The sequence below is a fragment of the Pseudophryne corroboree genome, chromosome 4 (assembly GCF_028390025.1).
Source record: "Pseudophryne corroboree isolate aPseCor3 chromosome 4, aPseCor3.hap2, whole genome shotgun sequence".
Lineage (NCBI taxonomy): Eukaryota > Metazoa > Chordata > Amphibia > Anura > Myobatrachidae > Pseudophryne > Pseudophryne corroboree.
Window position 1 is genome coordinate 447,157,310 of NC_086447.1, and position 23,651 is coordinate 447,180,960.

General features: G+C 47.3%; 1 protein-coding gene across 5 annotated transcripts in view; it reads right to left on the minus strand.

Annotated features, from left to right (window-relative positions):
- HTR1E (5-hydroxytryptamine receptor 1E) overlaps positions 1–23,651 on the minus strand; it is a 417,773-nt gene that overhangs the window by 147,836 nt on the left and 246,286 nt on the right. For 2 of the 5 annotated variants that reach the window (XM_063916951.1, XM_063916945.1), the window contains exon 1: positions 22,726–22,860. The exons of 1 other annotated variant lie outside the window; for it this stretch is intronic. The gene's annotated coding sequence lies outside the window, so the exon portion shown is untranslated. Of the gene's footprint in view, positions 1–21,455; positions 21,593–22,408; positions 22,428–22,725; positions 22,861–23,651 lie in introns of those variants that run through there. 2 more of the 5 variants (XM_063916950.1, XM_063916947.1) reach the window with 2 other exon arrangements.

Consider the following 23,651-nt stretch of genomic DNA (forward strand, 5'->3'; position numbering starts at 1 on the left):
ACGACACGGAGTGGCAAAGAACGGCTGAGGCCCTGGCCTATGTTCATGGCTAGTGGTTCAGCTTCACATGAGGATGGAAGCACTCATCCTCTCGCTAGAAAAAAAGAAAAGACTTGCGGCAAAAGCACAGCAAAGAACTGTGCGTTCTTCAAAATCACAAATCCCAAAGGAGAGTCCAATTGTGTCTGTTGCGATGCCTGACCTTCCCAACACTGGACGGGAAGAGCTTGCACCTTCCACCATTTGCACGCCCCCTGCAAGTGTTGAAAGGAGCACCCGCAGTCCAGTTCCTGATAGTGAAATTGAAGATGTCAGTGTTGAAGTACACCAGGATGAGGATATGGGTGTTGCTGGCGCTGGGGAGGAAATTGACAAGGAGGATTCTGATGGTGAGGTGGTTTGTTTAAGTCAGGCACCCGGGGAGACACCTGTTGTCCGTGGGAGGAATATGGCCATTGACATGCCTGGTGAAAATACCAAAAAAATCAGCTCTTCAGTGTGGAAGTATTTCAACAGAAATGCGGACAACAGGTGTCAAGCCGTGTGTTGCCTTTGTCAAGCTGTAATAAGTAGGGGTAAGGACGTTAACCACCTCGGAACATCCTCCCTTATACGTCACCTGCAGCGCATTCATAATAAGTCAGTGACAAGTTCAAAAACTTTGGGCGACAGCGGAAGCAGTCCACTGACCAGTAAATCCCTTCCTCTTGTAACCAAGCTCGCGCAAACCACACCACCAACTCCCTCAGTGTCAATTTCCTCCTTACCCAGGAAAGCCAATAGTCCTGCAGGCCATGTCACTGGCAAGTCTGACGAGTCCTCTCCTGCCTGGGATTCCTCCGATGCATCCTTGAGTGTAACGCCTACTGCTGCTGGCGCTGCTGTTGTTGCTGCTGGGAGTCGATCGTCATCCCAGAGGGGAAGTCGGAAGACCACTTGTACTACTTCCAGTAAGCAATTGACTGTCCAACAGTCCTTTGCAAGGAAGATGAAATATCACAGCAGTCATCCTGTTGCAAAGCGGATAACTGAGGCCTTGACAACTATGTTGGTGTTAGACGTGCGTCCGGTATCCGCCGTTAGTTCACAGGGAACTAGACAATTTCTTGAGGTAGTGTGCCCCCGTTACCAAATATCATCTAGGTTCCACTTCTCTAGGCAGGCGATACCGAGAATGTACACGGACGTCAGAAAAAGACTCACCAGTGTCCTAAAAAATGCAGTTGTACCCAATGTCCACTTAACCACGGACATGTGGACAAGTGGAGCAGGGCAGACTCAGGACTACATGACTGTGACAGCCCACTGGGTAGATGTATTGCCATCCGCTGCAAGAACAGCAGCGGCGGCACCAGTAGCAGCATCTCGCAAACGCCAACTCGTTCCTAGGCAGGCTACGCTTTGTATCACCGCTTTCCAGAATACGCACACAGCTGAAAACCTCTTACGGTAACTGAGGAAGATCATCGCAGAATGGCTTACCCCAATTGGACTCTCCTGGGGATTTGTGGCATCGGACAACGCCAGCAATATTGTGCGTGCATTACATCTGGGCAAATTCCAGCACGTCCCATGTTTTGCACATACCTTGAATTTGGTGGTGCAGAATTATTTAAAAAACGACAGGGGCGTGCAAGAGATGCTGTCGGTGGCCAGAAGAATTGCGGGCCACTTTCGGCGTGCAGGCACCGCGTACAGAAGACTGGAGCACCACCAAAAACACCTGAACCTGCCCTGCCATCATCTGAAGCAAGAGGTGGTAACGAGGTGGAATTCAACCCTCTATATGCTTCAGAGGATGGAGGAGCAGCAAAAGGCCATTCAAGCCTATACATCTGCCCACGATATAGGCAAAGGAGGTGGAATGCACCGGTCTCAAGCGCAGTGGAGAATGATTTCAACGTTGTGCAAGGTTCTGCTGCCCTTTGAACTTGCCACACGTGAAGTCAGTTCAGACACTGCCAGCCTGAGTCAGGTCATTCCCCTCATCAGGCTTTTGCAGAAGAAGCTGGAGGCTTTGAAGGAGGAGCTAAAACAGAGCGATTCCGCTAGGCATGTGGGACTTGTGGATGGAGCTCTTCATTCGCTTAACCAGGATTCACGTGTGGTCAATCTGTTGAAATCAGTGCACTACATTTTGGCCACCGTGCTCGATCCTAGATTTAAAACCTACGTTGGATCTCTCTTTCCGGCAGACACAAGTCTGCAGGGGTTCAAAGAACTGCTGGTGAGAAAATTGTCAAGTCAAGCGGAACGCGACCTGTCAACATCTCCTCCTTCACATTCTCCCGCAACTGGGGGTGCGAGGAAAACGCTACGAATTCCGAGCCCACCCGCTGGCGGTGATGCAGGGCAGTCTGGAGCGACTGCTGATGCTGACATCTGGTCCGGACTGAAGGACCTGCCAACGATTACTGACATGTCGTCTACTGTCACTGCATATGATTCTCTCACCATTGAAAGAATGGTGGAGGATTATATGAGTGACCGCATCCAAGTAGGCACGTCAGACAGTCCGTACGTATACTGGCAGGAAAAAGAGGCAATTTGGAGGCCCTTGCACAAACTGGCTTTATTCTACCTAAGTTGCCCTCCCTCCAGTGTGTACTCCGAAAGAGTGTTTAGTGCTGCCGCTCACCTTGTCAGCAATCGGCGTACGAGGTTACTTCCAGAAAATGTGGAGAAGATGATGTTCATTAAAATGAATTATAATCAATTCCTCCATGGAGACATTCACCAGCAGCAATTGCCTCCAGAAAGTACACGGGGATCTGAGATGGTGGATTCCAGTGGGGACGAATCAATAATCTGTGAGGAGGGGGATGTACACAGTGAAAGGGGTGATGAATCGGACGATGATGATGAGGTGGACATCTTGCCTCTGTAGAGCCAGTTTGTGCAAGGAGAGATTGCTTCTTTTTTGGTGGGGGCCCAAATCAACCAGTCATTTCAGTCACAGTCGTGTGGCAGACCCTGTCGCTGAAATGATGGGTTGGTTAAAGTGTGCATGTCCTGTTTATACAACATAAGGGTGGGTGGGAGGGCCCAAGGACAATTCCATCTTGCACATCTTTTTTCTTTCATTTTTCTTTGCGTCATGTGCTGTTTGGGGAGTATTTTTTGGAAGGGCCATCCTGCCTGACACTGCAGTGCCACTCCTAGATGGGCCAGGTGTTTGTGTCGGCCACTAGGGTCGCTTAGCTTACTCACACAGCTACCTCATTGCGCCTCTTTTTTTTCTTCTTTGCGTCATGTGCTTTTTGGGGAGTATTTTTTGGAAGGGCCATCCTGCCTGACACTGCAGTGCCACTCCTAGATGGGTCAGGTGTTTGTTTCGGCCACTAGGGTCGCTTAGCTTACTCACACAGCTACCTCATTGCGCCTCTTTTTTTCTTTGCGTCATGTGCTGTTTGGGGAGTATTTTTTGGAAGGGCCATCCTGCCTGACACTGCAATGCCACTCCTAGATGGGCCAGGTGTTTGTGTCGGCCACTAGGGTCGCTTAGCTTACTCACACAGCTACCTCATTGCGCCTCTTTTTTTTCTTCTTTGCGTCATGTGCTGTTTGGGGAGTATTTTTTGGAAGGGCCATCCTGCCTGACACTGCAGTGCCACTCCTAGATGGGCCAGGTGTTTGTGTCGGCCACTTGGGTCACTTAGCTTAGCCATCCAGCGACCTCGGTGCAAATTTTAGGACTAAAAATAATATTGTGAGGTGTGAGGTGTTCAGAATAGAATGAAAATGAGTGTAAATTATGGTTATTGAGGTTAATAATACTATGGGATCAAAATGACCCCCAAATTCAATGATTTAAGCTGTTTTTTAGGGTTTTTTGAAAAAAACACCCGAATCCAAAACACACCCGAATCCGACAAAAAAAATTCGGTGAGGTTTTGCCAAAACGCGTTCGAACCCAAAACACGGCCGCGGAACCGAACCCAAAACCAAAACACAAAACCCGAAAAATTTCCGGTGCACATCACTAGTATATATATATATATATATATATATATATATATATATTTATATGTGTTCACATAATAATCCAATGCAATTTTATTGTCATGAAAATAATTATCTGCATTGCAAAGGTGACTGTGTGTGCCTGTTTCTGCTATGTGATTTCACTGCGGTGTTTTCCAGATATATCTATCACTGTATACTGTACCCTGGGAACTAGGTGCGTCTGGGTTCATATACAGTGCGTCACAGTATTTACCTATTACGTGTATTCTACTGTGTACTCAGTCACATAATACCGGATTTATTCACAGGTGTTGTGTACTGGGTACTCAGTCACATGCTAACGGATTTATTCACAGGTATAGTACTCTGCCTGGCTTCATCGTACTAAACCGCTCTCTGTTGCATTTGTGTATAATGTTTAACATGTAGGGCAGTAAATCTGGGGAACTCCTGCATCTTGCAAAGCATGCGCAATGGATTTACCTGAGGGGGAAGTTTTGTGTGATGGTCTGTGTGCTATGTCTCATACATCGCCCAGTCAGACCGCAGTTCCTGTAATCATTCAGGAGCCAACCTGAGCTGTGTTCTGAAACCTACTGGGTTCTCTAGTTGAATACTTTATGCCCCCTATGGGACCACCTGTAACATTACAGTCTCTGATGTCCCTATGGTCACTCCGCTTTGGGCAGGAAAATGTTACCTCACGGATTGTAGCATATGACTCATTCCCTGGTCAGGCAAATCCCTATTCCAGGTCACTCTCATGTCTATGGGTCATTTGAGTGGGCTGATTCTTCCTCCCTATCAAATAATCTCTCTGATATTTTATCTGAAGAGAGGGGGATCATGCTGTCCTGTCAGTCCCTATATTAGGTGTTCCTAACAAGGATTTTCCATTGCTAAATGATACCACTGCCCTCGTGGTTACTGGGTAACATATCCTACAAAATCACTGATGATAAGAGGAATCCCGTACTGTGGTTAAGAAAACTGATATCTTCACACGTCAGAGGGTAATTAAAACTCTGCTACCACAATCTGACCATTAAGTGTACATCAGACAAGACTCCTGGTCTAATGCAGGGAAGACATTCCTCCTGTCTACAATGGGCATTAGCTCAATATCCTCCCCCTGCAGAGTTATATAACGAGTAGGTAATTCACTGCTAGTGAACTCATGTCTCACCCATCGGGTGTCGTCCACTCTGCCTCTCACCACTGTCCCCTCACTGTAGGAACCGAAAGGTAAGCGTGTGGAGGGATGCCTGAAGTCTATTACTCCCTTACTGGTGTTGTACATAGACCATGATTGCATCTTCTTGGGGCTGCAAAATAGATTGATGACTGGATCAGACATTAGAGGAAGAGCTGCCCGAGGATATATCTGACAATGCCAGACATTCCCTATCTCACAATACCACCACCACCTTTTTCTTCACCAGGAGGCGTCCCCTGAGGCGGGTGTGTTGGCTGCCAAGGCGTCGAATACGTTTGTCCTGGCTCGCCGTATTCTGTGGTTGAGGTCGTGGATGGTGGACCTGGACTCAAAAAGTCCTTGGAGGTATTCCCCTTTTACTGGGGGCATCTTATTTGGGGAAGACTTAATTAAAAATGGGGTCTGAATCGGCAGCTACTATGACTCCCAAATGCTACTCCTTCTGCACAGAAGGCAAAAAGTACCAATTTTCTCTGCTTTTGGCCTTAAAGGAAAGCGAAGGTCAGGCTTACCCGAGATTGTCTTGTGCTCCCAACAACCACTAAGCCCAAGGCTTAACGTTCCTGGATTGCTCGTCAGCCTGCATGATGGGAGAGGCCTCCCCCTGGGTGATCCCAGGGTGGGGTGCCGACTTGTATGATTCATCCAAGTCTGGTTATTGACCACTTCAGACGCATGGGTGTGAGAAGTTGTTTCTCATGGGTACGCAGTCTCTTCCCAGAGACGTCCCCCTTGCCAGTTCTGCACATCAGTTATCCCTTCGGATCTATTAAAGGCGCAAGCTCTACTGATGGTTGTGCGTTCCCTCCTGGATACAGGAGTGGTAGTGCCGGTACCTCTGTCCCAGAGAGGCAGAGGATACTACTCAACCCTGTTTCTAGTCCCGAAACTTGATGGGTCTTTCCGACTTATTCTCAACCTCAAATCACTGAACAAGTTTGTGAGAGTGTCCAGGTTTCGTATGGAAACACTGTGCTCAATTGTACTGGCCATGGACCCGGAGACTATATGGTATCCTTGGTTATACAAGAAGCTTACCTGCATATGCCTATTGCCATATCGCATCAGCAATGTCCCAGGCTCTGCCGTTTGGACTGACCACGGCCCCTCAGGTCTTCACCAAGGTTATGGCCGTGATGCCGGCTCATCTCCATCGCCAGGGAGTCAGGTTCCTGCCATTTCTGGATGATTTGCTGATTCTGGCAAACTCCCACAATGTCCTCCTCAGTCATCTACAACCAGGATGTCCTCCTCAGTCATCTACAACTGACGGTAAACTTCCTACAAGCCCACAAGTGGCTCATCAACTGGAAGAAGTCCTCGCTGGTCCCTGCTTCAGGACAGGATTAGATACTTTCTTTCTCGTCCAAGAGTGTCGGTACACTCGGTGATGCAAATACTAAGCCTCATGGTGTCGGCTTTCAACATGGTAGAGTACGCTCAATTCCATTCCCGCCTTCTACAGAGGTTAATCCTTTCCAAGTGTGACGACCTGCCTCATTGGATCAGGTCTCATATGAAATCTCCTTGACTCCAGAGTTTTGCCTGTCGCTGACCTGGTGGCTACAGGACCAGCAGTTGAGCAGGGGGCATCCCTTCTGGACCCCCAACTGGGTCCTACTGACTACGGATGCCAGTCTGAAGGGTTGGGGGTGCGGTGTTGGAGCAAAACTCTTTCCAGGGTCGGTGAACCATGGAGGAATCACTCCTCCTGATAAACATTCTGGAATTGCCGGCAGTGTTCAATACTTTGTCTCTTGCCCTGCCTCTGATACAGAACAGGCCTGTTTAAGTACAGTCAGACCACCCCATCACAGTGGGGTACATAAACCATCAGGGCGACACTCAAAGCCAAATGGCAATGATGGAAGTGTTAAAAATCCTTCATTGGGCGGAACGCCTTCTGCCGGCAAAATCGGCAGTGTTCATTCAGGGAGTCCTCAACTGGGAAGGTGATTTCCTCAGTTTTCAGGCTGTGCACGCCAGAGAGTGGAGTCTTCATCAGGAAGTCTTTCAACTTCTAGTGAACAAGTGGGGCCTATCAGATGTAGATCTGATGGCGTCTCGACACTATCACAAAGTTCCGGTCTGCAGATCATGAACCAGGGATCCTCAAGCAGGCAAATCCATGGAACTTTCAGCTGCCAACGTGTTCCCTCCAGTGTCACTCATGCCCAGGTTACTACAGAAGTTCAAACAAGAAGGAGGAATACTACTTCTAGTCGCTCCAGCATGGCACAGATGGCATTGGTTCTCAGACCTGAAGGGTCTATCGATAGAGCGTCCTCTTCTACTTAGTCAACGCCCAGACCTCCTTGTTCAGGGCCCTTGTGTCTATCCAGACCTGGCCAGACTGGCTTTGACTACGTGGCTCTTGAAGCTTTACTCCTGAGGGCCAAAGGATTCTCTGAGGCGGTCATCCAAACTATGCTGAAGGTCCGCATCTGCGTGGATTTATTATAGGGTCTGGAATTCTTACTTCACCTGGTGTGCTGCTAAGAATTGCAATGCTTACAAATTCAGTACTTCCAGACTTCTGGCTTTTTTGCAACAAGGCCTGGATTTGGGACTTCGTCTGGCCTCCCTCAATGTTCACATATCTGCCTTTTCAGTGTGGTTTCAGAGAAAAATTACGTCTATACCTGACGTTCATACATTCACTCACTCAGGGTGTACTTCGGATTCAATCTCCCTATGTCCCTCCTGTGGCTCCATGGGATTTGTCTGTTGTCCTGAATGCCTTGCAAGAGTCTCCATTGGAACCTCTTGAGTCAGTGGACCTTAAATGGCTCACAGCCAAGGTCCTGTTTCTGCTGGCTATTGCCTCTGCTAGAAGGGTGTCAGACGTCGGCGCTTTGTCCTGTCATGCACCCTTTTTGATATTTCATTGTGACCGAGCAGTTCTTAGAACTCACCCTGGTAATTTACCTAAGGTGGTGTAATCTTTTTACCTTAGTCAAGATATTGTGGTTAAATCCTTCATCTCTTCAAAATTGTCCTCCAAAGAACGGTCTTTGAATGTGGTACGGGCTCTCCATATATATGTGGAGAGGACTGCCTCTATCAGGAGGTCAGATACCCTCTTTGTACTGTTTGGTTTCCACAAACGTGGCTGGCCTGCGAATAAGCAAACCTTGGCCAGATGGATTAGAATGGTGATTGCACAAGTTTATGCGCAGGTTGGACTCCCAGCTCCTGCTGCTATTAAAGCCCATTCTACTCGGTCTGCTGGACCCTCTTAGGCGGCCCGTCGTGGCGCATCTGCAGAACAATTGTGCAAGGCGGCTACGTGGTCCTCAGTGAACACGTTTATTAAGTTCTATGTCTTTGATACTTCCGCCTCCAAGGATACTTCCTTTGGACGCCGGGTTCTCATACCCACTAAGGTGCCTCTCCTCCCTTGAGGAACTGCTTTAGGACCTTCCCAATGTATTCCCTGTGGAACACAGTGTACTCTTGTGCAGAAAAGGAGATTTATGGTAGACTTACCATGGTTAAATCTCTTTCTGCGAGGTACACTGGGTTCCACAGGGCGCCTACCCTGACGCACTTAGCATCTTTGGGTTTGTATGGCATTAGCCGCATCTCCTGTTGTGAGAATGTGGTTCTATGTGACTAACATCTGCCTTCTCTTTTACCTGCTTCTGCATTGGACTGGTTAACAAAACTGAGCTCACATTGCCTGGAGGCGGGGTTATAGAGGAGGCCCCACAATGCATTCTGGGACAGTCTAAAGCTTTAGCCTGTTGGTGCCTCTGGATCAAGATCCCTCTCTACACCCCGATGTATTCCCTGTGGAACCCAGTGTACCTCACAGAAAGAGATTTAACCATGGTAAATCTACTATAAATCTCTATTTCTAACATTGTGAAAGATTTCTATTTCATGAGCCCTTTCCAAAACTTTCTGCCTGTCCTGGTAGACACAGGGGCCCTGAACGAGGAGGTCTGGGCGTTGTGGAAGCAGAAGTGGACAATCTGACGATAGGCCTTGCAGGTCTGAGAACTAGTGCCGTCTGGGCCACGCCGGAGCTATGAGAAGCAGATTTCCTTTTTCTTGCTTTAACTTCCGAATTACCCTATGCAAGAGTGACACCGGAGGGAACACGTACGGCAGCCGAAACCTCCACGGCACCGCCAGCGCATCCACGAATGCTGCTTGAGGATCCCTTGTTCTTGCTCCAAAGACCGGAACCTTGTGATTGTGTCGAGGCGCCATCAGAACTACATCAGATCTACATCTACACTTTTCCACTAGGAGTTGAAACACTTCTGGATGGAGGCTCCACTCGCCGGCATGCACGTCCTGACGACTGAGAAAGTCCGCTTCCCAATTCAGGACTCCAAGAATGAATATTTCCGATATGGCCGGTAGATGGCGTTCCGCCCAACGTAGAATCCGTTAGACTTCCTTCATTGCTGAATGGCTTCGAGTGCCACCTTGATGATATATGTAAGCCACAGTGGTGGCGTTGTCCGACTGTATTTGAACAGGACGGTTCTGAATTAAATGCTGGGCCAGGTTTAACGCATTGAAGACTGCCCGCAATTCCAGAATGTTGATCGAGAGGAGAGACTCCTCCTTGGTCCACCAACCCTGAAGGGAGTGTTGCTCCAGCACCATGCCCCAACCTCTTAGACTGGCATCTGTCGTCAACAGGACCCAGTTGGATATCCAGAAGGACAACTGCACAACTGTTGGTCCCGGAGCCACCAAACAGACGGACCTCCGGAGTCAATGAGATCATGTGAGACCTGATCCGGTGAGGCAGGCCGTCCCATTTGGCTAGAATCAGCCTCTGGAGGGGGCAAGAATGGAATTGAGCATACTCCACCATGTCGAATGCTGAGACCATGAGGCCCAGCACCTGCATTGCCGAATGTATCGACACTTGAGGACGAGAAAGGAAGCAACGAATCCTGTCCTGAAGCTTCAGGACTTTCTCCTGAGACAAGAACAACCGCTGGTTGTGAGTGTCCAATAGTGCTCCCAGGTGCACCATGCTCTGAGCAGGAACCAGGGAGGATTTCTTCCAGTTGATGAGCCACCAGTGGGCTTGTAGAAACCGGACCGTCATATCCAGATGACACAGGAGAAGTTCTGGGGAATTTGCCAGGATTAACAAGTCGTCCAGGTACGGCAGTATCCTGACCCCTTGACGGTGGAGTACCACTGTCATCACCGCCATTACTTTGGTGAAGACTCGCGGAGCCGTTGCCAAACCAAAAGGTAACGCCCGAAACTGGTAATGAAGGTTGCCAATAGCGAACCTCAGGTATTGCTGATGTGACGCTGCTATAGGAATATGCAGGTAAGCATCCTGTATATCCAGGGAGACCATGTAGTCCCCAGGTTCCAAGGCCAGAACTACAGAGCGAAGGGTTTCCATACGGAACTTGGAAACCTTCACAAACCTGTTCAATGCCTTGAGGTTGAGAATGGGCAGGGAGGACCCATTCGGTTTCGGGACTAGGAACAGCGGAGAATAGTACCCCCGGCCCCTCTGAGCAAGAGGCACCTGTACTACGACTCCAGTATCCAGGAGGGTCTGTACCACCGAATGCAGAGTGTTTGCCTTTGTCTGGTCCGACGGGACGTCTGTCTGGCAAAATCGATGACGGGGTCGGTTTTTGAAGGCTATGGCGTAACCTCGAGTGACGACTTCCCATACCCAGGCATCTGAAGTGGTCTTCAACCATTCCTGGGTATACCCTAGAAGCCGGCCCCCCACCCTGGGATCTCCCAGGGGGAGGCCCGCCCCGTCATGCGGCAGGCTTATCGGTCTTGGAAGCTGGATGACGGGCAGCCCAGGCTCTTTTGGGCTTCGCCTTACCAGGTTTGGAAGTGCGGGCCTGCTTGTGGTACGCCTGACCTTTTGCTTTACCTGAAGGGCGAAAGGGGCGAAAGGACGTACTTTTAGCCTTCGACACAGAAGGAGCGGTATTTGGTAGACAGGCAGTTTTGGCAGTAGCCAAGTCAGCCACTATCTTATTTAAGTTCTCCCCAAACAGAATATCTCCCTTGAAAGGGAGTACCTCCAGGGTTTTTCTAGAGTCCAGATCCACAGACCAGGATCTCAGCCACAATATCCGGCGAGCCAGGACTGACGTAGTAGAGGCCTTGGCTGCTAGGATATCAGCATCCGAAGCCGCCTCTTTAATATAGCGAGAAGCTGTGACAATATATGACAAGCATTGTCTAGCATGGTCAGAGGAGATTTCAGTATCTAACTCCAAGGCCCACTCTTCAATAGCCTCGGCAGCCCATGTAGCTGCAATAGTGGGCCTTTGCGCAGCACCCGTGAGGGAGTAAATCGCTTTCAGACAACCCTCCACACGCTTATCCGTAGGCTCTTTTAGAGACGTGACGGTAGTGACAGGCAGAGCTGAGGAAACCACCATCCTAGCCACATGTGAGTCCACTGGAGGAGGCGTTTCCTAATTCTTAGACAGCTCTGGCACGAGGAGATAGCGAGCCAACATTTTCTTGTGAGGCACAAACTTCATTCCCGGGTTTTCCCAGGGTTCCTGACGTATATCCACTAGGTGGTCAGAGTGAGGTAAAACTTGTTTAACCACCTTCTGATGCTTGAACCTATCTGGTTTATTAGGAGGGACGGATGGCTCGGGATCATCCGTAATCTGTAGAATTAACTTAATAGCCTCCACAAGATCAGGAACATCCACATGTGAACTACCCTCCCCATCAGCCGTATCTGAGTCAGAACCTGTGGGGTCAGTATACGTGCCATCTTCATCAGACGAGGTGTCAGTGACAGCAGTGGATTGTGAGGAGACAAGCGCTCGCTTAGAGGATCCCTTGGACTTAGGCGAGCGATGGTCAGACTTTTTAGTAGTCAGGGACTGGTTCAACTTTAACTGAGCAGATAAATCGTCCGCCCACGGCGGGTTAGCTGCAGGGACCACATACGGTTGTACCGGCATTGGGGGTCCCATATGGGGTGTTAGTTTATGAACTAGCGTATGCAGAAGCATGGAAAAAGCGGCCCACGGTGGGTCAGTATGTGCCTCCGTTGCCACAGTCCCACTGGGGGGCAAGGAGCCCCCAGAACCAGAGCCCACAGCTGCTATATTCTCCTCATATGGATCTGTGGCTTCAGCAACACCGGCAGTGTGTTCAGCCCCAGAACCGTTACCCTCAGAAGCAGACATGATATAACTTGCAGTATGAGGTAACACAGTACAATTATCAGCAGCACTATATCTATAAACCCAAACCCCTGCGCAGTGTAGTCAGCACCAGCAGAGATAAAGGAGAGCTATGGTGACTAAATCACAGAGAAAAATACGTAATACAGTATATCTTTGTGAAAATCCTATATTAAATAACACCTGACGCACCAAGCCCCCTCAGGTTATAGAATATAGGGATAGCAAGTTGAGTGAAAGACACGAAATGGACACCACTCAGCTATCAGATGCACACACAGATAGTCACAGTTTGTACAATGCAGAGGTTATTACTGACAATAATACTGCACTGGACTAGCTTACACAGCTATATAACAATAGATATAACAGTACACAGTAAGAACTGGATGTATATCACAGGGTAATTGTACTATAAACCCCTGACTAAGTGCACTCTTTCTTAACTAACACTGACTAAAAAAGGCAGGTAGAATACTTAAGTGTCATGTAAAGTCACAGCGCTGACAACCAGGCGGCTTTACATAGGAGGATTTGCCCAAGCAGTCCCAGGAACAGTGAGCTGAGGGATAATGGTGCTGCCAGGGAGTGTGGAAAAGACAGAGATGCAGCTCCAGGGCGGGAACACTTGCTAGAAATGGCGCCCTGGGGCTTGGGGAGGGGCTTCAGGTCTAAGCCTTATCCCCTCTGCTGGCAAAACCACCGGGTACTGTGGGCGATATAAGAATTGGTTTAGAGAGAAAACCTGACCTGCGCCCATGCCCTGGTGATCTAGTGGGATCGCCTGTATCCACAGTGTCCACCACCAGCGCGCGCGGCCCGCCTCCCACTGACCGCGCCGGATCGCGATAAAGACCGGGTCCCATAAGCTGTACCCACTTACCACCTCCCGAAGCATGGCCACGCGATCCTGGAGTGCCCCACCGTGTGTGTCTAACGTGAAGAAAACCGGAGCCTCCGCTGTAGGTACCCGGCAACCAGGGCTCGGGAGTGTACAGCGCCGCTGGGGAGAGCTGGACCTGCTGCAGTGAATGTCACAAGACATTTACCACCACTGCTGCCCTTGAAGTTTTCACTTTTTACCTCAGAAAAAGCTTTTCTTAGGGCTGCTTGGAGCAGCCCCTCTGTTAAGTGCCTGCTTACTGCAGCACCAATTTACAAAACTGAGCTCCTGTGCAGGGAGGCGGGGTTATAGAGGAGGCGGCGCTGTGCATTCTGGGAACAGTCAAAGCTTTGAGCCTGTTGGTGCCTCGGATCAAGATCCTACTCTACACCCCATTGTCCAATCCTTGTGGAGCCCAGTGTATCCCGCAGCAGAAAGAACAATATATTTTTGTTTTACGACTCTTTTGCAAATGACAGCTCACACTTCGGTGTATAAATGCAGTGGGGTACAATGCACTGAAGAAGTAATTAAAACAATAGAACAATATATTTTTGTTTTACTACTTTTCCCCCCCGCAAATAACAGCTCACAGCACTTATATGTATGCTAACAAACACAGTGGGTATAGCACACACAACAATTTGTAAATAAAAGTTTTTTAATTTTTTACTTATTAACTTTATTTTTAAACTTTTTTTTCTACACTGCAGAGTCACACCCCTTTACATGGAGTGGTTGGACACAGCACAGCAGCAGCCACTGACTGGAGTGGGTGGACATTGAACGCAGCATACCAGAGACAATGGCAGAGACAGCCCAGCAACCAATGACTGAAGTGGACATAGCACAACATAGCAGCAGTCACTAACTGGAGTGTATAGGCACAGTACAATAGAGACAGCACAGCCCTGCTGTCTCTATTGTTTAACCACCTTCTGATGCTTGAACCTATCTGGTTTATTAGGAGGGACGGATGGCTCGGGATCATCCGTAATCTGTAGAATTAACTTAATAGCCTCCACAAGATCAGGAACATCCACATGTGAACTACCCTCCCCATCAGCCGTATCTGAGTCAGAACCTGTGGGGTCAGTATACGTGCCATCTTCATCAGACGAGGTGTCAGTGACAGCAGTGGATTGTGAGGAGACAAGCGCTCGCTTAGAGGATCCCTTGGACTTAGGCGAGCGATGGTCAGACTTTTTAGTAGTCAGGGACTGGTTCAACTTTAACTGAGCAGATAAATCGTCCGCCCACGGCGGGTTAGCTGCAGGGACCACATACGGTTGTACCGGCATTGGGGGTCCCATATGGGGTGTTAGTTTATGAACTAGCGTATGCAGAAGCATGGAAAAAGCGGCCCACGGTGGGTCAGTATGTGCCTCCGTTGCCACAGTCCCACTGGGGGGCAAGGAGCCCCCAGAACCAGAGCCCACAGCTGCTATATTCTCCTCATATGGATCTGTGGCTTCAGCAACACCGGCAGTGTGTTCAGCCCCAGAACCGTTACCCTCAGAAGCAGACATGATATAACTTGCAGTATGAGGTAACACAGTACAATTATCAGCAGCACTATATCTATAAACCCAAACCCCTGCGCAGTGTAGTCAGCACCAGCAGAGATAAAGGAGAGCTATGGTGACTAAATCACAGAGAAAAATACGTAATACAGTATATCTTTGTGAAAATCCTATATTAAATAACACCTGACGCACCAAGCCCCCTCAGGTTATAGAATATAGGGATAGCAAGTTGAGTGAAAGACACGAAATGGACACCACTCAGCTATCAGATGCACACACAGATAGTCACAGTTTGTACAATGCAGAGGTTATTACTGACAATAATACTGCACTGGACTAGCTTACACAGCTATATAACAATAGATATAACAGTACACAGTAAGAACTGGATGTATATCACAGGGTAATTGTACTATAAACCCCTGACTAAGTGCACTCTTTCTTAACTAACACTGACTAAAAAAGGCAGGTAGAATACTTAAGTGTCATGTAAAGTCACAGCGCTGACAACCAGGCGGCTTTACATAGGAGGATTTGCCCAAGCAGTCCCAGGAACAGTGAGCTGAGGGATAATGGTGCTGCCAGGGAGTGTGGAAAAGACAGAGATGCAGCTCCAGGGCGGGAACACTTGCTAGAAATGGCGCCCTGGGGCTTGGGGAGGGGCTTCAGGTCTAAGCCTTATCCCCTCTGCTGGCAAAACCACCGGGTACTGTGGGCGATATAAGAATTGGTTTAGAGAGAAAACCTGACCTGCGCCCATGCCCTGGTGATCTAGTGGGATCGCCTGTATCCACAGTGTCCACCACCAGCGCGCGCGGCCCGCCTCCCACTGACCGCGCCGGATCGCGATAAAGACCGGGTCCCATAAGCTGTACCCACTTACCACCTCCCGAAGCATGGCCACGCGATCCTGGAGTGCCCCACCGTGTGTGTCTAACGTGAAGAAAACCGGAGCCTCCGCTGTAGGTACCCGGCAACCAGGGCTCGGGAGTGTACAGCGCCGCTGGGGAGAGCTGGACCTGCTGCAGTGAATGTCACAAGACATTTACCACCACTGCTGCCCTTGAAGTTTTCACTTTTTACCTCAGAAAAAGCTTTTCTTAGGGCTGCTTGGAGCAGCCCCTCTGTTAAGTGCCTGCTTACTGCAGCACCAATTTACAAAACTGAGCTCCTGTGCAGGGAGGCGGGGTTATAGAGGAGGCGGCGCTGTGCATTCTGGGAACAGTCAAAGCTTTGAGCCTGTTGGTGCCTCGGATCAAGATCCTACTCTACACCCCATTGTCCAATCCTTGTGGAGCCCAGTGTATCCCGCAGCAGAAAGAACAATATATTTTTGTTTTACGACTCTTTTGCAAATGACAGCTCACACTTCGGTGTATAAATGCAGTGGGGTACAATGCACTGAAGAAGTAATTAAAACAATAGAACAATATATTTTTGTTTTACTACTTCCCCCCCCCGCAAATAACAGCTCACAGCACTTATATGTATGCTAACAAACACAGTGGGTATAGCACACACAACAATTTGTAAATAAAAGTTTTTTAATTTTTTACTTATTAACTTTATTTTTAAACTTTTTTTTCTACACTGCAGAGTCACACCCCTTTACATGGAGTGGTTGGACACAGCACAGCAGCAGCCACTGACTGGAGTGGGTGGACATTGAACGCAGCATACCAGAGACAATGGCAGAGACAGCCCAGCAACCAATGACTGAAGTGGACATAGCACAACATAGCAGCAGTCACTAACTGGAGTGTATAGGCACAGTACAATAGAGACAGCACAGCCCTGCAGCAACTGACTGGAGTGGATGGACAGTGGGCACAGCATAACACAGCATCAGACACTGACTGGAGTATATGGACACAGTAAAATGGTGACAGCACAGACCAGCAGCCAGCACAACAGTGTGCACAGTGAGGAATGGCGCCAAGTCACTGCCGTGAGGTCTTGTATAGAATCCAAAATCCTCAAGAATCTGAGTCGCTGCTTGGATTTACTTGGATCAGGGACATTCGGGAGGGCTCGGATCTCTGAGATCTGAGCCTGCACATTTCTACTGATTAGAGGCAGCAATCCACATATATTTGTAATAAGCTTTCTAAATGTGTAAAATGAATCAGTGTATCAAAAAGAATTAGCTTGGTTAGCATATTAATGTTCCACATGAGCAATTGCAACAACCTAGCTTAATTGTCCATACTAGTAAGCAAATCAGGCACAACTGGAACAATAGGGCAGATGTATTAAGTCTATAGAAATGATAAAGTGGAAGGTAGTAAAGCACCAGCCAATCAGCTCCTGTCAAGTTGAGACTGGGTTTGAAAAATGACAGCAGCTGACTGGCTAGTGCATTATCACCTTCCACTTCATAAGTTCTCCATGCTTATTACATCTGCCCCAATGTTCCTTTTCCAGCAAGCCATTTTGAGTTTATACTAGGACTCATTCCAATTAGCTGTGAAGGTTACAAGTTGCCATTTCAAAGGCGTAGAAACGCTGGCAATGGCATTTCAATTTGCTCCGCCACCAACTTGCTGATTTTTTTTTAACACAACATGTAAAATGACTATTAGAAGCGGGTTGGTTAGTACACAAAGTTTGATACATCTCCTCCTTCCCCCTGTGAGATAATCTGATAACTAAATATAAAACACCTTACGCCTCCTTGTTACCATTTATTTAGGTAAAGGTGGGAGAACATATATTGCAGTGAGTTTAGAAGTTAGACATTGCAAAAATCTTTTATACTGTAGCCATGAAAAAAATGTTGCTTTATTTTTTATTTGAGATTTAAAAAGTCTAGTGGTGTGAAAAAGAACAAAGTGCCTTGCTGTATATTTTTCATTTTATTTTTTATAAATATTTAGGCATGACAATCATCGGTAGAAATTATTTGTGGTAATACAACTTTAGTGTCATGCCTCTGTCTTGTACAACTTGGTCTGTGTAATACCGTAGTTCACCAGTGAGGGGTGCTGCCTGAATTTAGCGCTCTTATTCTGGACTGATGAAGATCTTATCTGTCAGGAGTTAACCTTTGTCTCATCAGCTGCACCTATTCATCAGATATTTTATTCCACTCTATGACACAGGGGTAATTCAGGACTGATCGTAGGTGTGCTAAATTTAACACACCTACGATCATTTACTCTGACATGTGGGGGGACACCCAGCACAGGGCTAATCCGCCCCGCAAGTCAGGCCCTCCCCCCACCGCACAGGTACAAAAGCATTGCACGGTGGCGATGCATTTGTACAAGGCGAGTAGCTCCCTGCCAGCGCATCTCCTGCGTGCTGGCAGGCCGCTACTCGCCGCATCCTGGGTTGCAGCACAATGCTCCGGATATGCCTCCGTTGTCCGGACCACGCCCCGCCAACGGTGTTCTAACGCCATTGGCATGCCCCCTCCCGCCCCGTCTCTGCCTGTCAACCAGACAGAGGCGATCAAAGCCCTGAGATGCTTTTAAGATCTCACTGGGCTCCCGGGGTGCACACGCGCAGTGCGGCCGCTGTGCATGCGCACTCCACAAAAGGATTCAGACTGCGATTGCTGCCGCTGCAGCGATCCAGTCTGAATTAGCCCCACAGTCTGTTGCTGTTCATTGAAATGCCCGGTGTCTGTTTCTGCCAGTGGATTTGTCTTCTGGATTAAACTTTTTCTGCTGCCTGCCGCTGACCTCGGCCTGGATCCTGGATTTCGTTTGTTTGCAGCCTGGCCCTGGTCTATGCCTGAACTTGGACTGTGTTTGTCTACAGATTCTGCTTATAGGTCCACCATCAGGGGGTGACTGCAGTGACTGAATTCCTGGGCCCAGACAGAAAGTGCTGCCTATTTTGTCAGTAAGAGGTTGAGGGGTACATTTACTAAGCAGTGATAAGAGCGGAGAAGTGAGCCGGTGGAGAAGTTGCCCATGGCAACCAATCAGCACTGAAGTAACATCTATAATTTGCATACTATAGAATGATACAGAGCTGCTGATTGGTTGATGGGGAAATTTCTCCACTGGCTCACTTCTCCAATCTTATCACTGCTTAGTAAATGTTCCCCTCAGTCCAGTGTAACAATATGGGGTAAATTTACTAAGAATTAGGTTTATGCCGAAATTGCCTGAGATTAAACATGGTAGTGATCGTTCGGACACTGGAGTATTTTTCAAAATAAAACATGGGTATTAACTATGATACCATGTGTTCTATGATTGTGTTTTGTAATGGTGTATGCAATTGTGAGTTGGCAGCTGTGTTTGCTGTGTGTGCCAGCAGTCAGTTATTCCCAAACATGAATCCTGCACAGATCAGTGAGATCCACGTAGGCTTCTATGTGGGCAAAGTGTGTTTAAAAGTGTAAAATACTGAAAAAAATTGCATTGCCTGATATCCCCCCACCAAAGCATAACCTCTTTGATCAGGTCCTGGTTCAAAAAATGCAGGGAAAAAATATGTAGGGTTTGCCTGAATTTATTTAACCAGCGCCGAGCTCTGGAGCTGGCCGTAGTTCTATCTAAAAATTATGGGGAAAAGTGACATAAGGGTCACCTGTATTTTTAGTACCACTCGGCTCCACTAGCAAGGGACACACTTGCCGGGGTCCTGTGGCCGAAGCATGCTTACCCTCTAACTAGTCAGCACCGCCCAGGAATTCCTGGGGAAGCAGGGGTCCCCCCAATAAAGGGGTTCCCCCCTCGAGGGCACCCAAAGCCTGGGCCGAACCCCAGGGCTATCTCTGGCTCCCCTGGGCTGTGGGTGTCGAGTTGATAGCATTAAGTCAGCTTAAAGTTGTAAATAATATTATCTTTTACAGGAGGACTACAGGTCCCAGCAAGCCCTCACCCACCTGCCAGTACTTGAACACCACAAGTACCAGCATGCGGGTATTGAAGGACTTGTTAGTACCTATAGTTCATTGGAAATAAAAATATAAAAATGATCACAGAACACATACACCATGATAGAGAAAATTAATACACACACACATACTCACCTTGGGGTATATTTACTAAAAATCGTGTTTGGGACGATTTGATGGGAGTTTAATCTCGATTTTTATCGGCCGTATTTTACTGCAACTTTTTGAATCCATTTTCGATAATTTACTAAGCTGCCAAGTTTTCTATTTTCGTATTTTCCGATGTTGATATGATTCGTGTTGTCGGGCAGTGTTTTACGGGAGTGATTAGTAAAACACTGCCGGACATAACACAATCAGTGAAATCCATGCAGGGCTTCATTGTGTACATTATGAGAAGTGTTTAAAGAGTTAAAAAGTTGAAAAAAAAATTGCATGGGGTCCCCCCTCCTATGTATAACCAGCCTCGGGCTCTTTAAGCCGGCCCTGGTTGTAAAAATACAGGGGAAATAATGCGTAGGGTCCCCCCATATTTACACAACCAGCACAGGGATCTGCGTCCGGTTCCTGGTTTAAAAAATATGGGGGACAAAAGATGTAGGGGTCCCCCGTATTTTTTAAAACCAGCACTGGGCTCCACTAGCCAGAGAGAAAATGCCACAGCCGTGGGACACTTTTATATAGGTCCATGCGGCCGTGGCATTAAACCCCCCCCCCAACTAGAATATTGTTTTTGTGTGTGGTAGAACTACAAGTCCCAGCAAGCCTCCCCCGCATACTGGTACTTGGAGAACCACAGTACCAGCACGAAGAGAAATAACAGGCCCGCTGGTACCTGTAGTTCTACAACAACAAAATACAGAAAAAAAGCACGACACACCGTGAAAGTAAAATTAATTGTGGGTGACCCCAATTAACTTCACGGTTTATTCTTTTTTGTACACAAAGGCTATCAGCCCCCATCCACCGCCCAGGGATGGGGGGGACAGCCTCGGGCTTCACCCCTGGTCCTTGGGTGCCTGGAGGGGGGGACCCCTTGATTTAAGGGGTCCCCACTCCTCCAGGGAACCCTGGCCAGGGGTGACTAGTTGGGGGGGTAATGTCACGGCCACAGTGACCTTTATAAAAGTGTCCCCCGGCTGTGGCATTATCTCTCTGGCTAGTGAAGCCCGGTGCTGGTTTTAAAAATACGGGGGACCCCTACATCTTTTGTTCCCCATATTTTTTTAACCAGGACTGGACGCAGAGCCAGGTGCTGGTTGTATAAATATGGGGGGACCCTACGCATTTCTCCCCCTGTATTTTTACAACCAGGTCCGGCTCAAAGAGCCCGAGGCTGGTTATGCTTAGGAAGGGGGACCCCACGCAATTTTTTCTTAGAATTTTATCACTTTCAGACCCCTTGCCACAGATAAGCATGCACGGATCTCACTGATCTGTGCATGCCTATCTGAACACGCCACCAAAAAGCAGTTCTGTTTTAAAACTGCTTTTTTTTAACAAATTCTATGCTTTCCCGGCAGTGTTTGGCTATTGTCGGCAGGTAGTGAGAATACGAATTCTTAGTAAATTACCAAGTTGTATCAAATAACAGGCGTGTTTGACCGATGGTCTATTCATTCGTATTTGTGAACTTAGCCGGGGAAAACAGTAAGAATGGACCCAACACTGCCGATATTTTTGTGTTTAGTAAATTCCTGAGATGACACTTAGAAAAAAAAAAACAAACTCGGTCAAAATCGGGACCTTAGTAAATATACCCCCTTGTCCCTCGTGCTGTTTGCATCCACTTCTCCAGTAGAACCCCCAATGCTACGAAAAAAAGTCCATACTCACTTACCTCTTGTATTATGTCGTCTTCGGTCCATGTAGGCATCCAAGGGGTTGAAAAATAAATAACCCGAGTCACCCGCTCCATGCCATTCCATCCAGAATTAATACAGATTGTAAAAACAGGAAAACTATAATAGCTTTATAAATATGCATTCTTCTGTTTGCAAAAAGTGAAAGTGTATATAACGAGCAAAGTAACTTGCGGTGAGACAAACAAAAATGTACTTTATGCAGGGATTTATATTTATGTTTGACAGCAAGAGAAGGATTCAAATTATGGGTGGAATTCAATTACCCACAATCCCATTTTCACAACAAAAATATTGTGATAAATACCCAATAACTACCCAATAACCAGCAATAACTATTTTTTGTCAAGGGTAATTCAATTAACCCCGGTTTTTTTTGCTCCCGTTTTTTAGTGAAAACACAGGGATCTGGAACTTATCCCAGATCCATGTGTATACCAGGATAGCGGGCATGAAAAATGGCAGTTACTGGAGAATTTTAGTTTCTTATCTCCGGCAGGTGAAACAGTATCGCCAATAATGCCGGCTATCAGGGGTAATTGAATTATCCTCCCTGGGGATCAATTAGCCATGGTAATTTACCGAGGCAAACTGATTTCCCCCCAGTGTATGTATAAATACACCCTTAAAGGTAGCAGAAACATTTTCTTTTTTTATAAACATCTTTGTTTTACGAAACAAACCTGCTACCTGGACTAAAGTCTTGCTTGCTTACTTAAATAGTAAACTCTTACACAGTCAAAACTTAAACACCAAATGTAATGGTCATAATGTAGACAACAGTCAAAATGTTGGCAGTTAAAATACAGACAAAGCAAAAAGTCGACAACCAAAATGTAGACACGGTTAAAATTATGACCGTTCTAATGTCGACAGTAATAATAAAACAACATAGCTGTTGCTAAAAGCCAGACAATAGCGACTGAGATACCTGTGAGAGCCTCCAGTTTAGAAAGTCAGATCCCCATTCTAATTGCCCCTCCCCATCCGAGTCACAACCAGCCCTGGGGTGTAGAATTAATAGTAAATAAATAGTTAATAATATTGTTCTGTACAGGTGACCCAAAAAACCCAGCAAGCCTGTCCCAGCATACCATAACTTGAGGAACAACAACTGCCAGCCACTGGCATCTGTAATATGTTTAAAAAAATTATTAAAATAATGACAGGATACAGACACTGCATGTTTTATTACATTATTAAAAAAACACTAGCCCACACACCCCCATTTTCCACTTTATTACTCACAAAATGTAGGGATCATGTCCTCTTATTTCCATGTAGGCATCCAGGACTTCTTGGCAAAAAGCAGACCAAACAGAGCCGAATGGACTGGCCCTCTACACTGTGTACAGAGCACTGATGAAATGACAGGTCACTTCAGGATACTGCCATAAAAATGAATGAGTAAGCTCTAAATGGCCATAGCAACCATTCCCACTCTCTCAGCCAATCAGTTCTTCCCCATTATTTTTTATGGCAGTGTCCTCAAGTAACCTGTCATTTTGCAGAAGGGATTGGACTGGCCGTGCAGGGGCCGGTAATTCTTTGATGGACCCCACTGTTTCAAGGCTATACAGGCATATGTCCCTTTCTTGTCACAGAGGAGCATTTTCTGGGGGAAGGGTTGGTATGTGTTTTAATACTGTTTGTCAGGGTGGATAATGTATTAATTTGTGAGTTTGTGTATTCATATTATCTGTGCTATATGTGGGTCGCTGATGGTCTCTGTATTATGTGGTAGTCACTGCGGTTGTCTTTGTATTATATGGTGGCCACTATAATTCTCTCTGTAATACATAGCGCTCACTGCAATGCTTTCCATATTATCAGTTGGTCACTGTAATGCTCCGTGTATTATAAGGTGGTCACTGCAATGATCTCTGCATTTTATGGTGGTCATTGTGATGGTCTGTATTATATGCCAGGCACTGTAATTATCTCTGTATTATATGGCAGTCACTGTGATACTCATTGTATTATAGGGTGGTCACTGCAACACTCCCTGCATTATATTCAGGCATTTCAATACTCCTTGCATTATTTGGTGGTCACTGCAATGCTCTCTGTATAACGTGGTGAGCGTTGCAACACTTTCTGCCACACCCCCACAATCGGCTGGCCACACATCTTTAGCTTTGTGCCACATCTCTTCAGTGGGCCCCTACCATTGC